Source organism: Callorhinus ursinus, unplaced genomic scaffold (assembly GCF_003265705.2).
Source record: "Callorhinus ursinus isolate GAN/ISIS: 27379988/994484 unplaced genomic scaffold, GSC_fseal_2.0 scaffold14, whole genome shotgun sequence".
NCBI lineage: Eukaryota > Metazoa > Chordata > Mammalia > Carnivora > Otariidae > Callorhinus > Callorhinus ursinus.
The window spans coordinates 7985808-8011159 of NW_027397076.1; the positions used below are offsets into that span (position 1 = coordinate 7985808).

Below are 25352 nucleotides of genomic sequence, written 5' to 3' on the forward strand. Positions count from 1 at the left end.
CAAATGAATTACTTTCTCTTTTGGGGTAGAAGGAAATTAACACACACAACTTGCTACCAAGTAACTAGTTGATTTTAATAAAGGGATAGTACCAAATCATTGGTATCTGCTTGTGACAGATCACATATTCAATAGTAGTAGTAACTAGATCATCCTTAATGAGAAAAAAATCGAAGCTACTGGGCCCATCCCATGCATGGCTTCCAACTCTGTCACCATGATCACTCCATTCATGGGTTTGTTGTGCAAGCCTGAAGTGGTTATGGACAAGACTGGCTGAAACCTATTGGAATCATCCTGTCTGCCTGATCTTTGCTTCCTCATGTGAGTGTTTTCTCATTGACATTCCATGATACAAAAATCTGCACATTTTGCCATAGTCAAAAAGATTTTTTTTTTATTCTTAACTCAGGCCATGTCTTTCTCTATCATCATGGATGACCAAGAGTACTGTTTGAAGTGCTCTGTCCATCAGGAAGCTTTTTCCCTCACCACTAATCTCTATGGCCTCCTCTGAGAGAGGCAATAGTGTAGAAGCCAGCCATTGTTGGCTCACACCAACATATCAAGCTGCTCCGTCCATGAACAAGGCCTACTTTTTCCTTATCTGTCACCTGGCATGTTGATATTGCAAAAAAGAGCTTCAGTTCTTCACCTCTTCCTGTTTCCATGCCTTTTGCCATATAATTTTGCATTGCCTTCCCACTCTGGGTGGAGCATTCTGCCACACCTTTTGACTCTGAATTTAGCCATGTGATTTTGCTCTGGACCAACAGAATGTTAGCAAATGTGATCCAAGCAGAGGCTTGAAAAATACTTGGATGGTTGGTCTTGCCTCTGCCACTGATATAAGAACTGGGATAGTCTGATGAAAAATGAAAGATATGTGGAGCATAGCTAAGTTGTTCTAGAAACCCGGCAGCCAAGCTCAAAATGTGAGCAAGCCCAGCCAAGACCAGAACATATGCCTACCAATTCCCAGCTGGCCTTAGATGTGTGAATAACAAATGCTCATCATTGATTCTCATAAAGATTTTTTTGATTATTATATGGCATTACTGTAGCAATAAATAACTGATACAACTGATCATAGGGAATTCCCGATGAGATCATAGGAATAGGTTGAAGGAGATGCATTAGTGCAAGAGAGGTAAATTATAAGGAATCTAGGCTACCTGTCCATGTAACTTACACATGCCCTCTGGACTTACTCAGGCTTGATTCCAAATGCATCATTTCCATCGAATGATGGATTACTACTGTGACTATCTGACCTTATGATTTGGTGAATCTGATAATATCCACCGCTTGATGGGCAGCTCCAGTTAATCATTTGACATCAGATTTTCAGTTTCTGATAAATGCAGAGACATACCAGGAGTTGCTTTTCAAACAATGAGAAAGCATATGACTTTGCTCCAGAACCTAAGATCTTGTGCTGTCTATTAGAACTTGCCAGAGATGCTACACAGTGTCTACCTCAGGTATCTGTAGTGTCTGTCAATGGATAATCTGTCATGTAATCAACTGAGCAGCAGGGCAAGTTATGTCATAGCCTGAACCAGGAGCACAGCCTTCTGTGCTCTGGACTGTATTTGAAACTAGCAGCCTTCCAAATCTCCCCACAAATGGGTGAGAGCAGTATTTGACTTTCAAAAGCCAAAGCCCCCAACATGCTATAACTCTTTCTTAATGGTAGAGGGTGCAAGTTCAGTAACTTGTCCTTTTTTTTTTAATTTTCAATTAGCCAACATATAGTACATCATTCGTTTTTGATGTAGTGTTCAATGATTCATTAGTTGTGTATAACACCCAGTGCTCATCACATCACGTGCACTCAATACCCATCACCCGGTTACCCCATCCTCCCATCCCCCCTCCCTCTGTAACCCTCAGTTTGTTTCCCGGAGTCCAGAGTCTCTCGTGGTTTGTCTCCCTCTCTGATTTCTTCCCATTCAGTTTTCCCTCCCTTCCCTTATGGTCCTTTGTACTATTCCTTATAGTCCACATATGAGTGAAACCATATGATAATTGTCTTTCTCTGCTTGACTTATTTCACTTAGCATAATACCCTCCAGTTCCATCCATGTCGATGCAAATGGTGGGTATTCATCCTTTCTGATGGCTGAGTACCTTGTCCTTTACCCTGTCCCAGCATTCTCCAGACCACTGGACCCCTAAAATCTGCAAGGATCTGAATCTTCTATCTTCTAGCTTGTGTCTTCTATCTTCTATCTTATAAGGCACCAAGAGTCCCTTCCACTTCCTCTTCACTAATCTTTAGCCTGATTTACCAATACAAGTTACCAGCATGAGGTTTTGTGGAATATCAGTATGAACAAGATTCCTGCAGACTACATAGTGAAAGAGCAAGAGAGTTAACATAACCCTATGACAGTAGGTTAGCATGCATTGCTATCCTTCCCATGTATATAAACACTTTTGATGTCCTTAATGATTGAAAAAAAGTTTTCCAAATCAACAGTCATATTCCATGCCAGAGGCTGTGTTGATATGTTCCAGGAAAGGTATCATATCTGGCATAGGAGCCATGATTGGCATGATCACTTGGTCAAGTTTATGATAGTCCTTTGTCTTCTACCATGGTCCTTGTGATTTAGCAGGGTGATACAGGTGAATGCAGAGGGTACCACTTCTGCATCCTTCAAGTGTTTGAAGATGGTGCTAATCTCTGCAATTCCACTCAGAATGCAATATTTTTTTCTAGTTTACTATCTTGGCTGGGGTGGCAGTGTGCAATTGTAGGGATTTCTACTTGATCCTCCCTACCATAATGGATTTTATTCCATAGGTCAGGGAATCAATGTGAAGCTGCTAAGAATATCCCAAGTATGTACTCAGAGACCAGGGCAATAGCCACAGGGACCTATCTAGTCCAGTTGAAAGTACTGTAAGATGGACTGGAACCCAGACTTTATTTGTTACCTGGTGTCCATAATGCCCCACTCTAACTGAGGGAAAATGATGACATCTTAGATTACTTGATATTAAGTCAATTTGGCCCTCTATCCAACAACATTTAAAAGGATTAAGTATTCCCCTTTCTCCATTGTACAGTTACTTTGACAAGTAGTTTATAGTTCTTTAAAGAAAGACTGAGGAAATATTTTTTATATATACTTGTAGTGGAAAAGGTGGCATTTTCCTCTTTAAGATTTTATTTATTTATGAGAGAGCGCAGCAAGGAGCAGAAGGAGAGGGACAAGCAGACTGTGCACTGAGCACAGAGCCTGACATAGGGCTTGATCCCACAACCCCAAGATTGTGACTTGAGCCGAAATCAAGAGTCGGCTGCCCAACCAGCTGCACCCAGGTGCCCCAAGGTGGCATTTTTCAAAGGACTTTGGCCTCCTTTTCGATGGATGGACATGATGAGATAATAATTACAGGAAAACACTTCTCCTTTATAGCAGCTGACATCAGCCTTCTCACCAGCTCATGCTTTCTTGGAGTGTTACAATTAAAGCTATACTCTAGTCTGCTACCTTCTACCTTGAGCATGAGGTACACCATGGTATATTAATTACCAACACAGATCCCTGCTTAGCAGGGAATCTTGATTGCCACTTCAGCTTGGTGCTACTTTGCCACTGATGGTTGAATATCACTACCGGCAGGTAGTGATTTTGATTGTAGAAAGTGTTTGAGAATAGATTTTCCAAAACATCCTTCTCAGACAAAAAAACTTCATCAAAGATACAGAAAATCTGAATTAAGTTTTTTTCCTTAGTAAAGAGAGTTCTCTGGATCCTTCCTGGGAAAATAGTAGGTTGGCTCTCTCAACACAAGAAATAAATCCATTCTAACATTCCCACCTCTCAGCCCCTGACCTCTTCCTCAGTACTTTGACAAGGCGATTTCAGCATCTCCATCTCACTTAGTGTAGGCCATCATGACCAAATTTCATGAAATCATCCCAACAGCCTATTAGCACCAGCCCTATTGCCAGGATGTTAAATCTTGAGTCATAAGAGCGTGCTCTCATGTCAATAAACTCTCCTCTATCCAGCCTTTTTTCTGCCCACTCTGGTCCGACAGACTCAAGATCTATTCCCACACATGTTCTCCAGATTTCTGCCAGTGCTTGTTAGCCAGTTCCTGAAATTCTTTCAGTAAATAGGCTCTTTCTTCCCAGATCAAGGACTATATTTTCTCTCTCAGCTGAAACTTGACATTATTCTCAAGGCAATAAGGGAAGATAAATACTGAGGTGTCAGGGGTTATTGTACATGGAAGGCATCCACTTCAAGTGAACACTGCATGATCTCCAGGTAAGGCAAGGCTGCTTTCCTCTAGTAAAGGAGAAAATACTGCTTTGGCTGCCGTGATATTCAAGCTGCTCAAGTGTATCCACCCAAATTTTTTCATCTCAAATCTCAGTCCTCTCCTTCAATATCAGGGCTGTGACTTTAGCAAAGCAGACTTGTAGAGACTGCACATATCATCTCCTTTGCAGGTCTGCCACCCTTAAACCCTGGGCCTGGTTTTCACCACAGCTGTCCTACAGATGAGGAGATAATGGTCTCTTTAAATACTACAGAAGTGGCCTTTTGGCTTTCAGAGTGCCCTAAGATGATAGTTGGTGGATCTGAGTCTTTACTTCCTTTTTTCAAGGTTTCCAAGACAATTAACAAATGCTAGTCAATTCCACAATCCTTTGCCCCTAAATCATTCTAGTGACAGAGCTACTGGATAACTCATGGCTTCTTGTCCCAATCCACCACAGGTGAGATTCTTATGAATTGTGATGCACACCAGAAATTACCATCATCCTGTTTATTCTTAAAATAAGATAAGGGACCAAGTTCTAGAAGCCCATCCTAGGGATCTGCTTTCCACTATCACACCAAAGTCCTATGTTGTATTCCTCCTAAAAACAGATCTCAAGACAAACACTCAGGCACAAGAAGTTTATTTGCCTCCTGGGGGAGGCAGGAGTGAGAGCAGGAAGAATGAGACGGGGAAGAAAATACAATACAAGGATATATTATCAAGATTTCTACTGTGGATGCTTGGGACTTGATTCCAAGACCAGCACCTCCTTAGAAATGAACAGGTGCATAAAAAAAAAAAAAACTTAATTCAGATTTTCTGTATCTTTGATGAAGTTTTTTTGTCTGAGAAGGATGTTTTGGAAAATCTATTCTCAAACACTTTCTACAATCAAAATGTATTATTTTATATTAAAAATAGTTTTGTGTTATAAAACAAATAAAAAATAAAGTATAAACAAAACAAAAATAAATGAACAGGTGCTTCCCAGAATTGTCCCCCAGAAGGACTAGAGGCTGGATCATCTGTCCATGAGCCCTGGACCCATTGATTGAGGGCATTACTCCTCTACATTTCTGGGATATAGTTGCCTATGCACCTTGGTGGCTCCATGCCCTTGGAAAGGACACTGTGTCAGAAAGTGGAGAAGTGGAACGTTCATTGGAAATGGGTTGCTATCACCAAAAGGTGAGTCTGAGATTGAGTACAAGTCTACTACAGCTGTGGCTAACATCCAAGGTGGGACTGGGGAATGTGTTGCAGGGCACTACCAGAAGCTTCTGCTGCAGACAATGCTGCTTCTAAAACACCAAATTGGCCTGAACTTGCCTTTACTTAAAATGTATAATTTTTGTCTTGGATTGGATGGTAAGCCACACTCAAGATTTCCAGAACTTTCTCATTACAAATTTTAGTTTTTAAAATTCCAAGAATGAGCAAAGGATAAACAATGACTAAATCTGTATCTTTATAGTCTGTTGTAATTATAATACAATTTTTAAATGTTTCCTTTTACACATACCCTGCAGAGTTTTTCTGTGAAAGTTTTATATCTGAACCAGAGCATGGCTCCTGTTAGAGAATAAATTGTGTCCATGTGCTCTTGAAGAGTGCCCAGACAACATAACATTCAGTGAAACTGTTTTGTTTCTGATCAAGTTCTTCACAAAAACAAGCTTAATTTCCAGGATCCATGAAGAACTTAAATTCTCACAATTTAAGTCCTCTACTTTAATAGCTGCTGCAACGCTGCCAAAATGTCTTTTCAAAAACATTCATTTTTACCTTTCTCATTAGGAAGATTAATAACAAAAGCACTGACACTAAAGTGAGTGTCACTCTGACTCGGATTTTGAATAGGTAGCTTAAACAAGAGATATTTATCTTCCTTTGGAACATGAAGTATAAAGATTTTATTTGTGACTTCATTTTCTCTCTTCCCAAAACAATATTACTTTAGATTGGCAGGTTACAAGTAAATAAACTTGGGAAAAATTCATTGTACAATATCTACAAATCATTTATTAGTCATCTGTGTATACTTATGTTCAAATTGATATGAGTAGATTAAAATACTTTAGAATTAAGCACTTCGTAGTTAACTTTACAAATATTTTTTCTCAGTAAATTCTAAGTATTGGAATAATAACATTTTTAAATACAGAAGAAATCTTAGCAAATGTCTAGTCTAATTGCCTCTTTTTTACAAGTGGATAAATTGAAGCCCAGAGGTGTTGAAGGATTCTTCCAGGAAACATAAGAAAGAAAAGAAGTTTAGTTATATAAACAAAAAAAAAAAAATTATCAGTAATATCCTTATCTTAAATATTAATGCTTTTGGTTATCTGTACAAAAGCAAAATACTTAAATTTTTAGTAATCTTATTAAAAGTTCACATTGTAATCTGCAAAGTGGAGTTGTGAAATTTTTTTATATTTAAGGAAATTCTAACATCAATTCTAACATTCAGTTTTTTTCACTTGTATTATAATATGTGGCCATGTGGCAATCAAGTAAAGTTACTTCTACATTTTCTTAGGGACATCTTAACCATACTGGTTTATGCTTTACTATACTGTAATTCTTGTTTTACAGATCAAACCTTAGAAAATTCTAAGAAACTGGCAGCATAGTTTTTAAATGGCCAGTATAAACACAGAATACCTAGATAGCAAAGTCAAAAAGCCTCAAGGATAAAATCTATGACATAATTCCATAAAAGAAACAAACTGTCAAAAATCACTCCAAAAGAAATAATCTGAATAGCCTTACATCTACAAAAGTTGAATGTATAGTTAAAAACATTCCCATAAAGAAAACTGGACACCCATGTGACTTCATTGGTGAATCCTACCTAACATTTAAGGAAGAAATGATGCCAAAATCCTACCACACACACACACAAAAAAATCCTACCACACATTTAAGGAAGAAATAATGCCAATTATACACAAACTCTTCCAGCAAATTAAAAAGGGGGAACTACTTCCCAAGTCATTCTATCAGACCAATATTAATCTGGCACCCAAATCAAACACATTATAATAAAACTATAGACTGATATTCATTATGAAAACAGAGGTAAATGTTCTTAAAATTTTCTTAGCAAATTGAATTTAATACCATTGAAGATACACAGATGAATACACACATATTCACTAGAAATGTGACAAGTTGGCCATCATGTATCATTAGGGAAATACAAATTAAAACAACAATGAGATTATACCACTTACCTATTAAAATGACTAAAATCCAAAATCCTGATAAAACTACATGCTGGAAAGGCTGCAGATCAACATTAAAACTCCTTTATACCTTATGGAAATGCAAAATAGTGGGACCACTTTGAAAAACAGTTTGGTAATTTCTTAAAGCTAACATAGTTTTATCATACACTAGCCACACTCCTAGGTATTTATCCATTTGGGTTGGAAACTTATATCCACACAAAAACCTACCCATGAATGCTTATAGCAGCTTTATTCATAATTCTCCAAACTGGAAACAACCAAGATGGCTTTCAAATGTGAATGAATAAACAAATTCTAGTATATCCACACAATGGAATATTATTCAGTAATGAGAGGAAATGTGTTATCAAGCCATGAAAAGACACAGAGGAACTTTAAAGCATATTGGTAAGTGAAAAATCTACATATTGTGTGATTCCAACTACATGACATTTTAGAAAAGGCAAAGCTACAGAGATAGTAAAAAAAAAAATCAGTTTTTAGGATGTGAGGGGAGTGAGAGTAGAATAAATAGATGAAACACAGGATATTCTTAGGGTAATTAAACTTCTGTATGAAAATGTAAAGTGATGGATACATATCATTATTCATTTGTCAAAACCCATAGAACTGTACAACACAAAGAATGAACCTTAATGTGAACTATAGACTAGTTAATAATAATGTACTAATATTGGTTCCTTAATTGTAACAAAAAATGGTCCATTAATTATAACAAAAGCATCACACTAATGCAATTTGTTACTAATGGGGGAAGCTGGAATGAGGGGAGTGGAGTGTATATATTGAACTTTTGCACTATTTGCTCAATTATTCTGTAAATGTAAACTATACTAAAAACATCTATTATTTTTCATCCTTAGAGATGAGAATGGAACAATGGTTTTTTGAAGTTTTTATTTAAACTGCAGTTAGTGAACATATCGTTCATTATAATATACTGTTATATTAGTTTCAGGTGTACAACATAGTAGTTCAATACTTTTATAAAACACCTGGTGCTTATCACAAAAAGTGGGCTCCTTAATCCCCATCACCTATTTAACCCATCCCCCACCCACCTCCATTTTGGTAACCATCAGTTTGTTCTTTGTAGTTAAAAGTCTGTTTCTTGGTTTGCCTCACTCTCTTTTTTCCCCTTTGCTCACTTGTTGTTGTTGTTGTTGTTTTAAATATTTTATTTATTTATTTGACAGAAAGAGAGAGAGCACAAGCAGGGAGAGTGGCAGGTGGAGGGAGAGGGAGAAGCAGGCTTCTCACTGAGCAGGGAGCCCGATGTGGGACTCGATCCCAGGACCCCGGGATCATGACCTGGGCAGAAGGCAGACGCTTAACGACTGAGCCACCCAGGTGCCCCTCACTTGTTTTGTTTCTTAAATTCCACACATAACTGAAACCCTATGGTATCTGTCTTTCTTCGACTGACTTATTTTGCTTAGCATAATACTCGGTAACTCTATCCATGTCATTGCAAATAGCAGATTTCATTCATTTTTATGGCTAATATCCCATTGTGTGTGTATGTATATATACACACATATATATACACAATACATATATAGATACATATACTACACACACATATACCACATCTTCTATCTCCATTCATCATGGATTGGAAGAACAGATATTGTTAAAATTTCTATAGTACCCAAAGCAATCCACACATTTAATGCAATCCCTATGAAAATTCCAACAGCATTTTTTACAGAGCTAAAACAATCCTAAAATTTGTATGAAACCAAAAGGACCCCAAATGGCCAAAGCAACCTTGAAAAAGAAAGGCAAAGCTGAAGCAAGCAATTCCGGACTTCAAATTATCTTACAAACCTGTAGTGATGAAGATAATATGGTACTGAAACAAAAATATTTGACACATAGGTCAATAAAACAGAATAGAAAACTCAGAAATGAACCCACAACCATATGGTCAATTAATCTTCAACAAAACAGGAAAGCATATCCAGCGGGAAAAAGAGTCCCTTCAACAAATGGTATTGGGAAAACTAAACCACTGTCTTACACCATACCCAAAAATAAATTCAAAATGTATGTGATAAGTGGGAGACCTGAAACCATAAAAATCCTAGAGGAGAACACAAGCAGTAACTTCTTTGACATCAGCTGTAGCAACTTCTTACTAGATATGGCTCCTGCAGCAAAGGAAATAAAAGCAAAAGTAATTGGGACTTCATCAAAATAAAAGCTTTCTGCACAGCAAAAGAAACAATCTACAAAACTGAAAGACAACCTGTGGAATGGGAGAGGATTTTTGCAAATGATACATCCAATGAAGTGTTAGAATCCAAAATATATAAAGAACTTATAAACTCAACACCCCAAAATGAATACTCCAATTAAAAAATAGAAGACATGAATAGACATTTTTCCAAAGAAGACATACAGATGGTCAAGAGACACATGAAAAGATGCCCAACATCACTCATCATCAGGGAAATCAGAACCACAATGAGATATCACCTCATATGTATCAGAATGGCTAAAATCAACAACACAAGAAACAGCAGGTGTGGAGGAGGAGCAAGATGGCAGAGGAGTAGGAGACCTAAATTTCATAATGTCCCAGGAATTCAGCTAGATAGGTATCAAACCATTCAGAACACCTACGAACTCAACAGGAGATCGAAGAAAAGAATAACAGCAGCTCTCTGAACAGAAAAGCGACCACTTTCTGGAAGGTAGGATGTGTGGAGAAGTGAATCTGAGGCGATATATGGGAAGATAGACCGTGGGGGGAGGGAGCCTCCATAAGCCACTATGGCAAGTGACAGAGCAGTGGAGCACAAAATCAGAACTTTTAGAAGTCTGCTCTGCTGAGGGACGTTGCTCCAGTGGCTAAGTGGGGGTGGAACCCTCGCTGGGACAGTGTGGTCTCAGGAACCTCAGGGTCACAGAAAGACTGGGGGTGCCTGAGTGTGGCAGAGCTCCCACATATTGGAGCAGGGAAGCCAGCTGCAAAGACGGAGCTGAGGAGTGGGCTCTCAGCTTGGGGTTGCCATAAACCATGATCCACAGGACACTTGGGCCACTGCTCTTCCAGCAGGGACCCAACAAGTGGCAGATCCGGGGAGACTCCCCTTCCTGCCCCAGGAGGAGTGGTGCAGGAGAGCACCACAGGAATCTGGAGGTTTGGAGACTCCAAATGGGGTCAGGTGCCAGAGCTAGAAACGCTTGGTCACAGGCCGGGTGAGCACAGAGTGAGGCGGAGACCAGGGAGACAAGAGTGATTGACTGCTTTTCTCTAGGGGCACACTGAGGAGAGGGGCCCCAAGTTCTTGGATCCTCCGGGGCAGAGATTGGGAGGCTGCCACTTTCACTCTCGTCCTCCAAATCTGTACAGAAAGCTTGCAGGGAACAAAAGCTCCTGAGAGCAAACCCAAGCAGATTACTTAGCCAGGCCCCCAGCAAGGGCGGGGCAATTCTGCCTTTGGCCGACATTTGAGAATCACTGCAACAGGCACCTCCCCCAGAAGATCAGCAAGAACAGCCAGCCAAGACCAAGTTTACTGATCAATGAGAATGGCAGAATTCCAACACTAGGGGAATACAGCACATAGAATTCATGGCTTTTTTTCCCAAGATTCTTTAGTCTTTCAAAGTTAATTTTTTTAATTTTTTTTCTTTTTCTATTTTGAATTTTTCTTTTTCCCTTTTTCAACCAACATCTTATCAATCCCTTTAAAAAAAATCTTTTATTTTTCAATTTTAGAGTCATATTCCATCCTTCATAGTAGTTAACCTTATTTTTGGTATGTATATAAGTTGTTCTCTCTTTAAAATTTTGGATTTTGGGTTACACTTCCTTCTAACAGACCAAAATATATGCTAAATCTCTAGTGTATGGCTTTGCTCTAGTCTCCTGCCTGATCACAACTCTCCCTTTTTTTTAATTTCTTTCTTTTTTCAACCAAGTTCTTATCAATTCCCTTTATAAAATCTTTTATAATTTTCATCTTTACAGTCATAGTCCATCCCCTCATCGTATTTACCCTTATTTTTATAAATTTATAAGTTTTTCTTTCTTTAAACTTTTGGGAGGCAGTTTCTTCTAACAGACCAAAATACGCCCAAAATCTAGTATGTGGCACTGATCTCTCCACCAGCCTGATCGTATTTGATCATATTTTTTTTTTGTTTATCTTTTTCTTTTTCTTTCTTTTTCTTTTTTTTTCTTTTTTCTTTCTTTCCCTTTCTTTTCCCCTGGTTTCAGGTCTCTTCTGATTTGTTTAGTGTATATTTTTCTGGGGTTGTTTTACCGTGTTAGCATTTTGTTCTCTCATTCATCTATTCTCCTCTGGACAAAATGACAAGATGGAAAAAATCACCTCAAAATAAAGAACAAGAGGCTGTACCGACTGCCAGGAACCTAATCAATACGGACATTAGTAAGATGTTGGAACTAGAGTTCAGAATGACAATTATAAAGATACTAGCTGGACTTGAAAAAAGCATGGAAGATACTAGAGAAACCTTTTGTGGAGAAGTAAAAGAACTAAAATCTAACTAATCTAATCTATTTCTAGTAGAAATAAGGGCTATTAATAAGGTGCAATAAAAATGGAGTCTCTAACTGCTAGGATAAATGAGACAGAAGAGAGAATTAGTGATATAGAAGACCAAATGTTGGAAAACAAAGAAGCTGAGAAAAAGAGAGATAAACAACTGCTGGATCACGAGGGCAGAATTCAAGAGATAAGTGATACCATAAGATGAAACAATATTATAATAATTGGGATCCCAGAAGAAGAAGAAAGAGAGAGAGGGGCAGAAGGTATATGGAACAAATTATACCAAAGAACTTCCCTAATTTGGGGAAGGATTAAACAGGCATCAAAATCCAGGAGACACAGAGAACCGCCCTCAAAATCCATAAAACTAGGTCAACACCACGACATCTAATAGTAAAACTTGCGAGTCTCAGAGACAAAGAGAAAATCCTAAAAGCAGGATCTCGAGCAGAACTTGAGACAAGAGTTCTGTAACCTACAATGGTAGAAAGAATAGATTGGCAACAGACCTATCCACAGAGACCTGGCAGGCCAGAAAGGACTGGCATGATATATTCAGAGCACTAAATGAGAAAAATATGCAGCCAAGAATACTATATCTGGCTAGGCTGTCATTGAAAATAGAAGGAGAGATAAAAGGCTTCCAGGACAAACAAAAACTAAAGGAATTTGCAAACATGTAACAAGCCCTACAAGAAGTATTGAAAGGGGTCCTCTAAGCAAAGAGAGAGCCTAAAAGTAACACAGACCAGAAAGGAACAAAGACAATATAAAGTAACAGTCACCTTACAGGCAATACGATGGCACTAAATTCATATCTTTCAATAGTTACCCTGAATGTAAATGGGCTAAATGCCCCAATCAAAAGACACAGGGTATCAGAGTGGATAAAAAAAAAAAAAAAAAGACCCATCCATATGCTGTCTGCAAGAGACTCATTTTAGACCCAAAGACACCCCCAGATTCAAAATGAAGGGGTGGAAAACCATGTACCATGCTAATGGACACCAAAAGAAAGCTGGGGTGGCAATCCTTATATCAGACATTTAGATTTTAAACCAAAGACTATAATATGAGATGAGGAAGGACACTATATCATATTTAAAGGGTCTATCCAACAAGATCTAACAATTGTAAATATCTATGCCCCTAACATGGGAACAGCCAATTATATGAACCAATTAATAACAAAAGCAAAGAAACACATTAACAATAATACAATAATGGGGGGGGACTTTAATACCCCCCCTCACTGAAATGGACTGATCATCTAAACAAAAGATCAACAAGGAAATACTTTAAATGACACAGTGAACCAAATGGACTTCACAGATATATTCAGAACATTCCATCCCAAAGCAACAGAATACACATTCTTCTCTAGTGCCCCTGGAACATTCTCCAGAATAGATCACATCCTAGGTCACAAATCAGGTCTCAACCAGTACCAAAAGATTGGGATCATTCCCTGCATATTTTCAGACCACAATGCTTTGAAACTAGAACTCAATCACAAGAGGAAAGTCAGAAAGAACTCAAATACATGGAAGCTAAAGAGCATCCTACTAAAGAATGAATGGGTCAACCAGGAAATTAAAGAAGAATTAAAAAAATTCATGGAAACCAATGAAAATGAAAACACAACTGTTCAAAATCTTTGGAATACAGCAAAGGCAGTCCTAAGAGGAAAGTATATAGCAATACAAGCCTTTCTCAAGAAACAGGAAAGGCCTCAAATACACAACCTAACCCTACACCTAAAGGAACTGGAGAAAGAACAGCAAATGAAGCCTAAACCCAGCAGGAGAAGAGAAATAATAAAGATCAGAGCAGAAATCAATGAAATAGAAACCAAAAGAACAGTGGAACAGATCAACAAAACTAGCAGCTGGTTCTTTGAAAGAATTAATAAGATTGAAAAAACCCTGGCCAGCCTTATCAAAAAGAAAAGAGAAATGACCCAAATAAATAAAATCATGAATGAAAGAGGAGAGATCACCACCAACACCAAAGAAATACAAACAATTATAAGAACATATTATGAGCAACTATATGCCAGCAAATTAGATAATCTGGAAGAAATGGATGCATTCCTAGAGATGTATCAACTACCAAAACTGAACCAGGAAGGAATAGAAAACCTGAACAGACCTATAACCACTAAGGAAATTGAAGCAGTCATCAAAAATCTCCTAACCAACAAAAGCCAGGGCCAAATGGCTTCACAGGGGAATTCTACCAAACTTTGAAAGAAGAATTAACACCTATTCCTCTGAAACTGTTCCAAAAAATAGAAATGGAAGGAAAACTTCCAAACTCGTTTATAAGGCCACCATTACCTTGATCACAAAACCAGACAAAGACCCCATCAAAAAGCGGAATTACAGACCAATATCCCTGATGAACGTGGATGCAAAAATTCATACCAAAATACTAGCCAATAGGATCCAACAGTATATTAAAAGGATTATTCACCACAACCAAGTGGGATTTATCCTGGGCTGCAAGGTTGGTTCAACATCCACAAATCAATCCATGTGATACAATACGTTAATAAAAGAAAGAACAAGAACCATATGATCCTCTCAAAAGATGCAGAAAAAACATTTGACAAAGTACAGCATTCTTTCTTGATCAAAACTTTTCGGAGTATAGGGATAGAAGGTACCTACCTCAATATCATAAAATCCATCTATGAAAAACACACAGCAAATATCATTCTCAATGGGGAAAAATTGAGAGCTTTCCCCCTAAGGTCAGGAACACGGCAGGGATGTCCACTATCACCACTGCTATTCAACATAGTACTAGAAGTCCTATCCACAGCAATCAGAAAACAAAAAGAAATAAAAGACATCCGAATTGGCAAAGAAGAAGTAAAACTCTCACTCATTGCAGATGATATGATACTTTATATGGAAAACCCAAAAGACTCCACTCCAAAACTGCTAGAACTCATACAGGAATTCAGTAAAGTGGCAGGATATAAAATCAATGCACAGAAATCAGTGGCATTCCAATACACTAACAAGACAGAAGAAAGAGAAATTAAGGAGTCGATCCCATTTACAACTGCACCCAAAACCATAAGATACCTAGGAATAAATCCAACCAAAGAGGCAAAGAATCTGTACTCAGAAAACTATAAAATACTCATGAAAGTAATTGAGGAAGACACAAAGAAATGGAAAAATGTTCCAAGCTCATGGATTGGAAAAATAAATATTGTGAAGATGTCAATGCTACCTAGAGCAATCTACACATTTAATGCAATCCCTATCAAAATACCACCCACTTTTTTCAAAGAAATGGAACAAATAATCCTAAAATTTGTATGGAACCAGAAAAGACCCTGAATAGCCAGAAGAATGTTGAAAAAGAAAAGCAAAGCTGCTGGTATCACAATCCTGGACTTCAAGCTCTATTACAAAGCTGTAATCATCAAGACAGTATGGTACTGGCACAAAAACAGACACATAGATTAATGGAACAGAATAGAGAGCCCAGAAATGGACCCTCAACTCTATGGTCAACTCATCTTCGATGAAGCAGGAAAGAATGTCCAATGGAGAAAAGACAATCTCTTCAACAAAGGGTGTTGGGAAAATTGGACAGCCACATGCAGAAGAATGAAACTGGACCATTTCCTTACATCACACACAAAAATAGACTCAAAATGGTTGAAAGACCTCAGTGTGAGACAGGAGTCCATCAAACTCCTAAAGGAGAACACAGGCAGCAGCTCTTCGACTTCAGCCGCAGCAACTTCTTCCTAGAAATATCACCAAAGGCAAGGGAAGCAAGGGCAATAATGAACTATTGGGACTTCATCAAGATAAAAAGCTTTTGCACAGCAAAAGAAACAGTCAACCAAACCAAAAGACACCCAACAGAACGGGAGAAGGTATTTGCAAATGACATATCAGATAAAGGGCTAGTCTCCAAAATCTATAAAGAACTCATCAAACTCAACCCCCAAAGAACAAATAATCCAATGAAGAAATGGGTAGAAAATATGAACAGATATTTTTCCAAAGAAGACATCCACCTGGCCAAAAGACACATGAAAAATTGCTCAACATCACTCGGCATCAGGGAAATCCAAATTAAAACCTCAATGAGATACCACCTCACACCAGTCAGAATGCCTAAAATTAACAAGTCAGGAAATGACAGATGTTAGCGGGGATGTGGAGAAGGGGAACCCTCCTACACTGTTGGTGGGAATGCAAGCTGGTGCAGCCACTCTGGAAAACAGTGTGAAGATTCCTCAAAAAGTTGAAACTAGAGCTACCCTACAATCCAGCAATTGCACTACTGGGTGTTTACCCCAAAGATACAAATGTAGGGATCCAAAGGGGTATATGCACCCCAATATTTATAGCAGCAATGTCCACAATAGCCAAACTATGGAAAGAGCCAAGATGTCCATCAACAAATGAATGGATAAAGAAGATGTGGTATATATACACAATGGAATATTATGCAGCAATCAAAAGGAATGAAATCTTGCCATTTGCAATGACGTGGATGGAACTGGAGGGTATTATGCTGAACAAAATAAGTCAATCAGAGAAAGACATGTATCATATGATCTCACTGATATGAGGAATTCTTAATCTCAGGAAACAAACTGAGGGTTGCTGGAGTGGTGGGGGGGTGGGAGGGATGGGGTGGCTGGGTGACAGATATTGGGGAGGGTATGTGCTATGGTGAGCACTGTGAATTGTGTAACACTGTTGAATCATAGACCTATACCTCTGAAACAAATACTACATTTTATGTTAAAAAAGAAAAAAAAAGGTAGTAAAAAGGGAAAAATGAAGGGGGGGAAATCGGAGGGTGAGACGAACCATGAGAGACTATGAACTCTGAGAAACAAACTGAGGGTTCTGGGGGTGGGGTGGGGTGAGGAATTAGCCTGGTGATGAGTATTAAAGAGGGCACATATTGAATGGAGCACTGGGTATTATGTGCCAACAATGGATCATGGAACACTACATCAAAACTAATAATGTAATGTATGGTGATTAACATAATAAGATAAAATTAAAAAAAAGAAACAACAATTGGTGAGGAAGTGGAGAAAGGGGAACCGTCTTGCACTGTTGTGGGAATGAAACTGGTGCAGCCACTAGGGAAATCAGTATGTAGTTTCCTCAAATAGTAAAAAATAGAACTACCCTATTATCTAGCAATTGCACTACTAGGTATTTACCCAAAGAATACAAAAATACTAATTCAAAGGGATACATGCAACCCGATGTTTATAGCAGCATTACCTACAACAGCCAAATTATGGAACCAGCCCCAGAACTTCTGTTTTTAAATAAGTCATATCCAAGTGGAGTTATCCCAGGAATGCAAGGTTAAATTAACTCAAAAATCAATTTATCATATTAACAAACTGAAAGAAAAAACATATGATCATCTCAATAGGCACATAAAATGCATTTGACAAAAACATCCTTTCTCAATTAACTAAAAATAGAAATGAACTTCCTCTATCTGATTAAAAACAAAAACCAAAAAACCTGCAGATAAAATCATACCAAATGGTAAAAAGCTGAATACAACAGTGTCCACTTCTATTCAACATCCTACTGGAGATTCTAGCCAATAAAATAAGGCAAGAAAAGAAAATAAAAGGCATAAAGATTGTAAGGAAAAACTATCTTTACCTGCAGAGAGCATTATTATCTATATAAAAATCAATTGGAATCTTCAAAAAAGCTAGAGCTAATGAGTTTACAAGGTTGAAGGATACAAAAATCAATATACAATAATCAATTGTATTTTTATATGCTAATAATGAACAGTTAAAATTGAAATTAAAAATTGCCATTTACAATAGCATCAAAAACTATGAAATCCTTAGGGATAAATCTAACAAAAAATGTGAAATATAGGTATACTAAAAACTATAAAACAGTGCTGAGAGAAATTAAGAAAGACTTAGATAAATGGAGTAATTTACTGTATCTATGGGTTCGAAGTCTCTAGCTTATTAAAAGAACTTTAATCCATTCAAAACCTTATATACAAAAATAAAATGAAATCATAGGCTTTTCTTTCTCTGATTGACTTATTTCACCTACCATAATACCCTCTAGTTCCACCCACGTGATTGCAAATGCAAGATTTCATTTTTTGATGGCTAAATAATATTCCATTGTATATATATACACCACATCTTCTTTATCCATTCATCTGTTGAAGGACATCTGGGCTCTTTCCATATTTTGGCTATTGTGGACATTGCTGCTATAACATTGGGATGCAGGGACATCTTCGAATCACTACATTTGTATCCTTTGGGTAATACCTAGTAGTGAATTGCTGGGTCATAGTGTAGCTCTAGGAGGAGTTAAGAAACAGGACAGAGAATCATAGGGGAAGAGAGGGAAGGATAAAATCAAATGAAATCAGAGAGGGAGACAAACTATAAGAGACTCGTAACTATAGGCAACAAACGAGGTTACTGGAGGGAAGATGGACGGAGGGATGGGGTAACTGGGTGATGGGCATTAAGGAGGGCACTTGATGAAATGAGCAGTGGGTGTTATATGCACCTGATGAATCACTAAACTCTACCTCTGAAGCCAAAAAAAAAAAAGAAAAGGAAAAGAAAAAAAAAAACTTTAAATGTAAAACCTAACAGTTTTTTCAAGGGCAATGACAGAGTAGGTCTTTGTCCAGTCCATGGAGCTGGGCTGTCGTGTACCCTTCTACTTCCTGTCACAAACAAAGGCTCTTCATACTGGGAAAAGCAAACAAACTATGACTATAAACTCTCTAGAAAAAGAAAAAAACATCGGAGAAAATCTTTATGACCTCAGGCAAAGATTTCTTAAGTGAAATACCAAAAGCATGATTCATAAAAACCAAACTAATAAATTGGAACACCAAAATTAAAAACTTCTCTTTGAAAGATACCCTTAAGAGAATAAAAAAGTCACACTATAAACTGGGAGAAAACATGCAAATTGTACATCTGATAAAGGGCTTGTTTCTAAAATATATAAAGAACTCCCAAAATTCATTAATAAAAAATCCAACTTTAAAAGATGGACAAAAGATTTGATAATATACGTGACTGAAAAAGGTATACAGATGACAAGCACATGAAAAGATGTACATAAATTGTTGGTGGGAATGCAAACTGGTGCAGCCACTCTGGAAAACAATTTGGAGGTTCCTAGAATGTTAAAAACAGAACTATTCTATGACCCAGCAATTGCACTACTAGGTATTTATCCAAAGGATACAAAAATAGTGATTCAAAGGGGCATATGCACCCCAATATTTATAGCAGCAATGTCCACAATAGCCAAACTATGGAAAAAGCCCAGATGTCAATTGAAAGATGAATGTATAAAGAAGTGGTGGAGTGCCTGGGTGGCTCAGTCAGTTAAGCGTCTGCCTTCAGCTCAGGTCATGATCCTGGAGTCCTGGGATAGAGCCCTGCCTTGGCTCCCTGCTCAGTGGGGAGCCTGCTTCTCCCTCTGCCCCTCCCCCTGCTCGTGCTTTCCCTCTCTCTTTCTCTCAAATAAATAAAATAAAGAATATTCCATTGTATGTATATATATACAATGAAATGTTAGCCATCAAAAAGAATGAAATCTTGCCACTTGCAATGACATGGATGGAACTAGAGTGTATTATGCTAAGTGAAATAAATCAGAGAAAGATAAAGACCATATGATTTCACTCATATGTGGAATTTAAGAAACAAAACTGATGAACATATGGGAAGGGAAGGAAAAATAAAATATGTTAAAAACTGAGAGGAAGACAAACCATAAGAGACTCTGAACTATAGAAAACTGGGGGTTGCTGGAGGGAAGGTGGGTGAGGGGATGGGGTAATTGGGTGATGGGCATTAAGGAAGGCACTTGAGGTAATGACCACTGGATGTTATATGCAACTGATGAATCACCAAATTGTACCCCCAAATTAATAATATACTATATGTTAACTAATTTGACTTTAAATAAAACCCCAAAAAATACAAATCTATTAACAACAAACATGCACATCATTAGTCTTTAGGAAAATGAAAATTATAACCACAACAAAATACTATTTTATTATATCTCATACTACCTATTAGAATGGCTGAAAATTTTTTAAATTTATTGAGGTAAAATTGGTATACCATATTATATTAGTTTCAGGTGTACAAATAGTGATTTAATATTTGTATACATCATAAAATTGTTACCATAATAAGTCTAGTTATCACTTATCACCTTACAAAGTTAATATGGTATTATTGACTATATTCCGTATGCTGTACATTATGTCCCCATGATGTATTTAATTTATAATTGGAAGTTTGCAATTTTTAATACCCTTCACTCATTTTGCCCTCTCAACCTCCCCTACACTCTGGCAACCACCAATCTGTTCTCTGTATCAATGATTCTGGGTTTGGGTTTGTTTTGTTTGTCTTAGATTCCACATATAAGGGAATTCATGTGGCATCTGTCTTTGACTTAATTCACTTAGCATAATCCCCTGAAGGTCCATCCATGTTGTTGCAAATAGAAAGATTTCATTTTCTTACATTCTTTTAAAGATCTCATTTATTTATTAGAGAGAGTATGGGCAGGGGGAGGGGCAGAGGGAGAAGCAGACTCCCCACTGAGCAGGTAGCCCAATGCGGGGCTCAATCCCAGGATCCTGGGATCATGACCTGAGACAAAGGCAGACACTTAACTGACTGAGCCACCCAGGTGCACCAAGATTTCATTTTTTATGCCTGAATAATATGCCACAACCTTTTTATCCACTCATCTGTCACTGGACACAGGTTGCTTTGATAGCCTGGTTATAGTAAATGCTACAATGAATATAGGGGGAGCATATATCTTTTTGAATTATTGTTTTCATTTTCTTTGGATAGATACCCAGTAGTAGAATTGCTGGATCATATGTAGCTCTATTTTTAATTTTTTAAGGAACCTCCATACTGTTTTCCATAGTGGCTATACCAATTCATATTCCCAACAGTGCATGAAGAAACACTTTTTTCTCTTTTCTCTACATCTGAGCCAACATTTATATCTTTTCTTCTTGATAATATCCATGCTGACAGGTGTAAGATGATATCTCACTGTGTTTTTTATTTGCATTTACCTAATGGTTAGTGATATTGAGTATCTTTTCACATACCTGTTAGCCATCTGTATGTCTTCTTTGGAAAAATGTCTGTTCAGATCCTCTGCTCATTTTTTAATCAGGTTTTCTTTTTTTTTTGCTATTGAATTATGAGTTCTTTATATATTTTGTATATTAACCCCGTATTGGATATATGATTTGCAAATATCTTCTCCCATTCAGTACATTGTTTTTACATTGTGTTGATGGTTTCCTTTGCTGTGCAGAATTTTTAGTTTGATGTAGTCCCATTTGTTTATTTTTGCTTTTATTTGCTTGCCTTTGGAGTCAGATCCAAGAAACATCACTAAGACCAATGTCAAGGAACTTACTGCCAAATGTTTCCTTCTAGATATTTCATGGTTTTGGGTCTTACATTCAAGTTTTCAATCCATTCTAAGTTAATTTTTGTGTATGGTGTAAGATAGCAGTCCAGTTTCATTCTTTTGCATATAGCTGTCCAGTATTCCCAGCACCATTTACCCAAGAGGCTGTCCTTTTCCCAATGTTTATCCTTGAATCTTTCATCATAACCTAATTGACTATATATGCAGGGGTTTATTTCTGTGCTCTCTATTCTGTTCCATTAATCTATGTGTATGTTTTTATTCAATACCATACTGTTTTTATTAGTATGGCTTTGTAGTATGGTTTGAAATCATGGAGTATGATACCTCCAGCTTTGTTCTTTTTCAGTATTGTTTTGGCTATTAGAGATCCTTTGTTGTTCCATATATATTTTAGAATTATTTGTTCCAGTGCTATACAAAATTTTCACTAGAATTTTCATAGGGATTGCATTGAATATGTAGATTGTTTTAGGTAGTATGGATATTTAACAATATTAATTTTTCCATGAGCACAGACTATCTTTTTAATTTCTTGGCTGATAATTGTACTTTCATGATTCTTTGCACGTCTTTGGTATCAATTGTAACTTTCATTTCTTATTTATTTGAATTCTCTTTTTTTCTTGGTGAGTCTAGCTAAAGGTTTGTCAATTTTATCTTTTCAAAGAACCAGCTCTTAGTTTTGGTGATCTTTTCTATTTTCTTTTTAGTTTCTATTTCATTTTTTTTTCCACTCTCATTTTTTAAATTTCCTTCCTTTGGGCTTTGTCTGTACTTCTATTTCTAGTTCCTTTAGGTGTAAAATAAAATTGGTATGTTTCTTCTTTCTTGAGGTAGGCCTATACTGATATGAACTTCCCTCTTAGAATTGCTTTTGCTGCATCCCAAAGATTTTGATATGTCACATTTATGTTTTCCCTTGAGTCTAAGTATTTTTACTTTCTCCTTTGTTTTCTGCTATGCTCTAGTAGTTATTCAATAACATGTTATTTAATTTCCATGTATTCTTAGTTTTCTTCTTGTAATTGATTTCTAGTACCATACCACTGTGGTTAGAAAAGATGCTTGATATTATTTCACTCTTCTTGGATTTATTGAGACTTGTTTTGTGGCCTAACATGTGATCTATCCTGGAGAATATTCCAAGTGTACTCAAGAAGAATGTATATTCTGCTCTTTTGGATGAAATGTTCTGTATATATCTATTAAGTCTATCTGGTCTAATGTGTCATTTAATGACTTTCTTTAGTGCTATGTTTAGATTCCTTTCTCATGTTTTTGTGTGTATCTACTGTATTTACTACAAGTTTTCTTCTTTGTGGTTACCATGAGGTTCATATATATCATCCTACACATAACAGTCTATTTTAAGTTCATAGCAACATAAATTTGAACACATTCTAAAACTACATTTTTATACATCCCCCATGCTTTATATTTCTGATGTCATTTTTATGTTTTATATTATATATCCCTTAACTAATTATTGTAGTTTTCATCAAATTAACTACTTTTGTACTTTAACCTTCTTAGTGTCTTTATATTTCTTTCTTTCTTTTTTAATTTTATTATGTTAGGTTAGTCACCATACAATACATCATTAGCTTTTGATGTAGTGATCCACGATCCATTGTTTTTGTATAACACCCAGTGCTCCATGCAGTACGTGCCCTCCTTAATACCCATCACTGGGCTAACCAATCCCCCTCCCCCCTCCCCTCTAAAACACTGTTTGTTTCTCAGAGTCCATAGTCTCTCATGGTTCATCTCTCCTTCCAATTTCCACCCCCATCATTTTTCCCTTCCTTCTCCTAATGTCCTCCATGCTGTTCCTTATGTTCCACAAAGAAGTGAAACCACATGATAATTGAATTTCTCGGCTTGACTTCTTTCACTGAGCATAATCTCCTCTGGTTCTATCCATGTTGATATAACATATGGGTATTCATCCTTTCTGATGGCTGAGTAATATTCCATTGTATATATGGACCACATCTTCTTTATCCGTTCATCTGTTGAAGGGCATCTCGGCTCTTTCCACAGTTTGGCTATTGCAGACATTGTTGCTATGAACATTGGGGTGCATATGGCCCTTCTTTTAACTACATCTGTGTCTTTGAGGTAAATACCCAGTATTGCAATTGCTGGGTCATAGGGTAGCTCTATTTTTAATTTTTTGAGGCACCTCCTCCACACTGTTTTCCAAAGTGGCTGTACCAACTTGCATTGCCACCAACAGTGTAAGAGGGTTCCCCTTTCTCCACAACTTCTCAAACATTTGTTGTTTCTTGCCTTGTCAAATTTTGCCATTCTAACTGGTGAAAGGTGGTATCTCAATGTGGTTTTGATTTGAATTTCCCTGATGGCTAATCATGATGAACATTTTTTCATGTGTCCATTAGCCATTTGTATTTCTTCTTCAGAGAAGTGTCTTTTCATAACTTCTGCCCATTTCTTGACTTATTTGTTTTGGGATGTTGAGTTTGAGAAGTTCTTTATAGATCTTGGATACCAGCCCTATCTGGAGTGTCATTTGCAAATATCTTCTTCAATTCTGTGGGTTGCCTCTTGTTTTGTAACCTATAAGCTGCCAAGACTGAAACAGGAAGAAATTGACAACCTGAATAGGCCAATAACCAGTAGCAAGATTGAAGCAGTGATCAAAAACCTCCCAAAAAACAAGAGTCCAGGGCCTGATGGATTCCCTGGGGAATTCTACCAAACATTCAAAGAAGAAATAATACCTATTCTGCTGAAGCTGTTTCAAAAAATAGAAACAGAAGGAAAACTTCCAAACTCATTCTTTGAGGCCAGCATTACCTTAATCCCCAAACCAGGCAAAGACCCCATCGAAAAGGAGAATTTCAGACCGATATCCCTGATGAATATGGATTCCAAAATCCTCAACAAAATCCTAGCTAATAGGATCCAACAATACATTAAAAGGATCATCCACCACGACCAAGTGGGATTTATCCCCAGGACGCAAGGGTGGTTCAACATTCACAAATCAATCAGTGTGATAGAACACATTAATAAGAGGAGAGAGAAGAACCATATGGTCCTCAATTGATGCAGAAAAAGCATTTGACAAAATACAACATCCTTTCCTGATTAAAATTCTTCAGAGTATAGGGACAGGGGGAACATTCCTCAAGTTCATAAAATCAACCTATGAAAAACCCACAGCAAATATCATCCTCAATGGGGAAAAGCTGAGAGCCTTTCCCTTAAGATCAGGAACATGTCAAGGATGCCCACTCTCGCCACTATTGTTCAACATAGTACTAGAAGTCCTAGCAACAGCAATCAGACAACAAAAAGAAATAAAACTATTCAAATTGGCAAAGAAGAAGGCAAACTCTCTCTTTTCACAGATGACATGATACTTTATGTGAAAAACCCAAAAGACTCCACCCCCAAATTACTAGAACTCATACAGCAATTCAGTGATATGGCAGGATACAAAATCAATGCACAGAAATCAGTTGCTTTCTTATACACTAACAACGCAACTGTAGAAAGAGAAATTAGAGAAACAATTCCATTTACAATAGCACCAAAAACCATAAGATACCTCGGAATAATACTAACCAAAGAGGTAAAGGATCTATACTCTAGGAACCACAGAGCACTCATGAAAGAAATTGAAGTAGACACAAAAAGATGGAAAAATATTCCATACTCATGGATTGGAAGAATAAATATTTTTAGAATGTCTATGCTACCCAGAGCAATCTATACCTTCAATGCCATCCCGATCA

The 25352-nt window shown here is 37.2% G+C and overlaps 1 long non-coding RNA gene across 1 annotated transcript in view; it reads left to right on the forward strand.

The window, feature by feature from the left end:
- Positions 1-25352, forward strand: part of LOC141374081 (uncharacterized) — a 77010-nt gene that overhangs the window by 1166 nt on the left and 50492 nt on the right. The window lies entirely within an intron of this gene.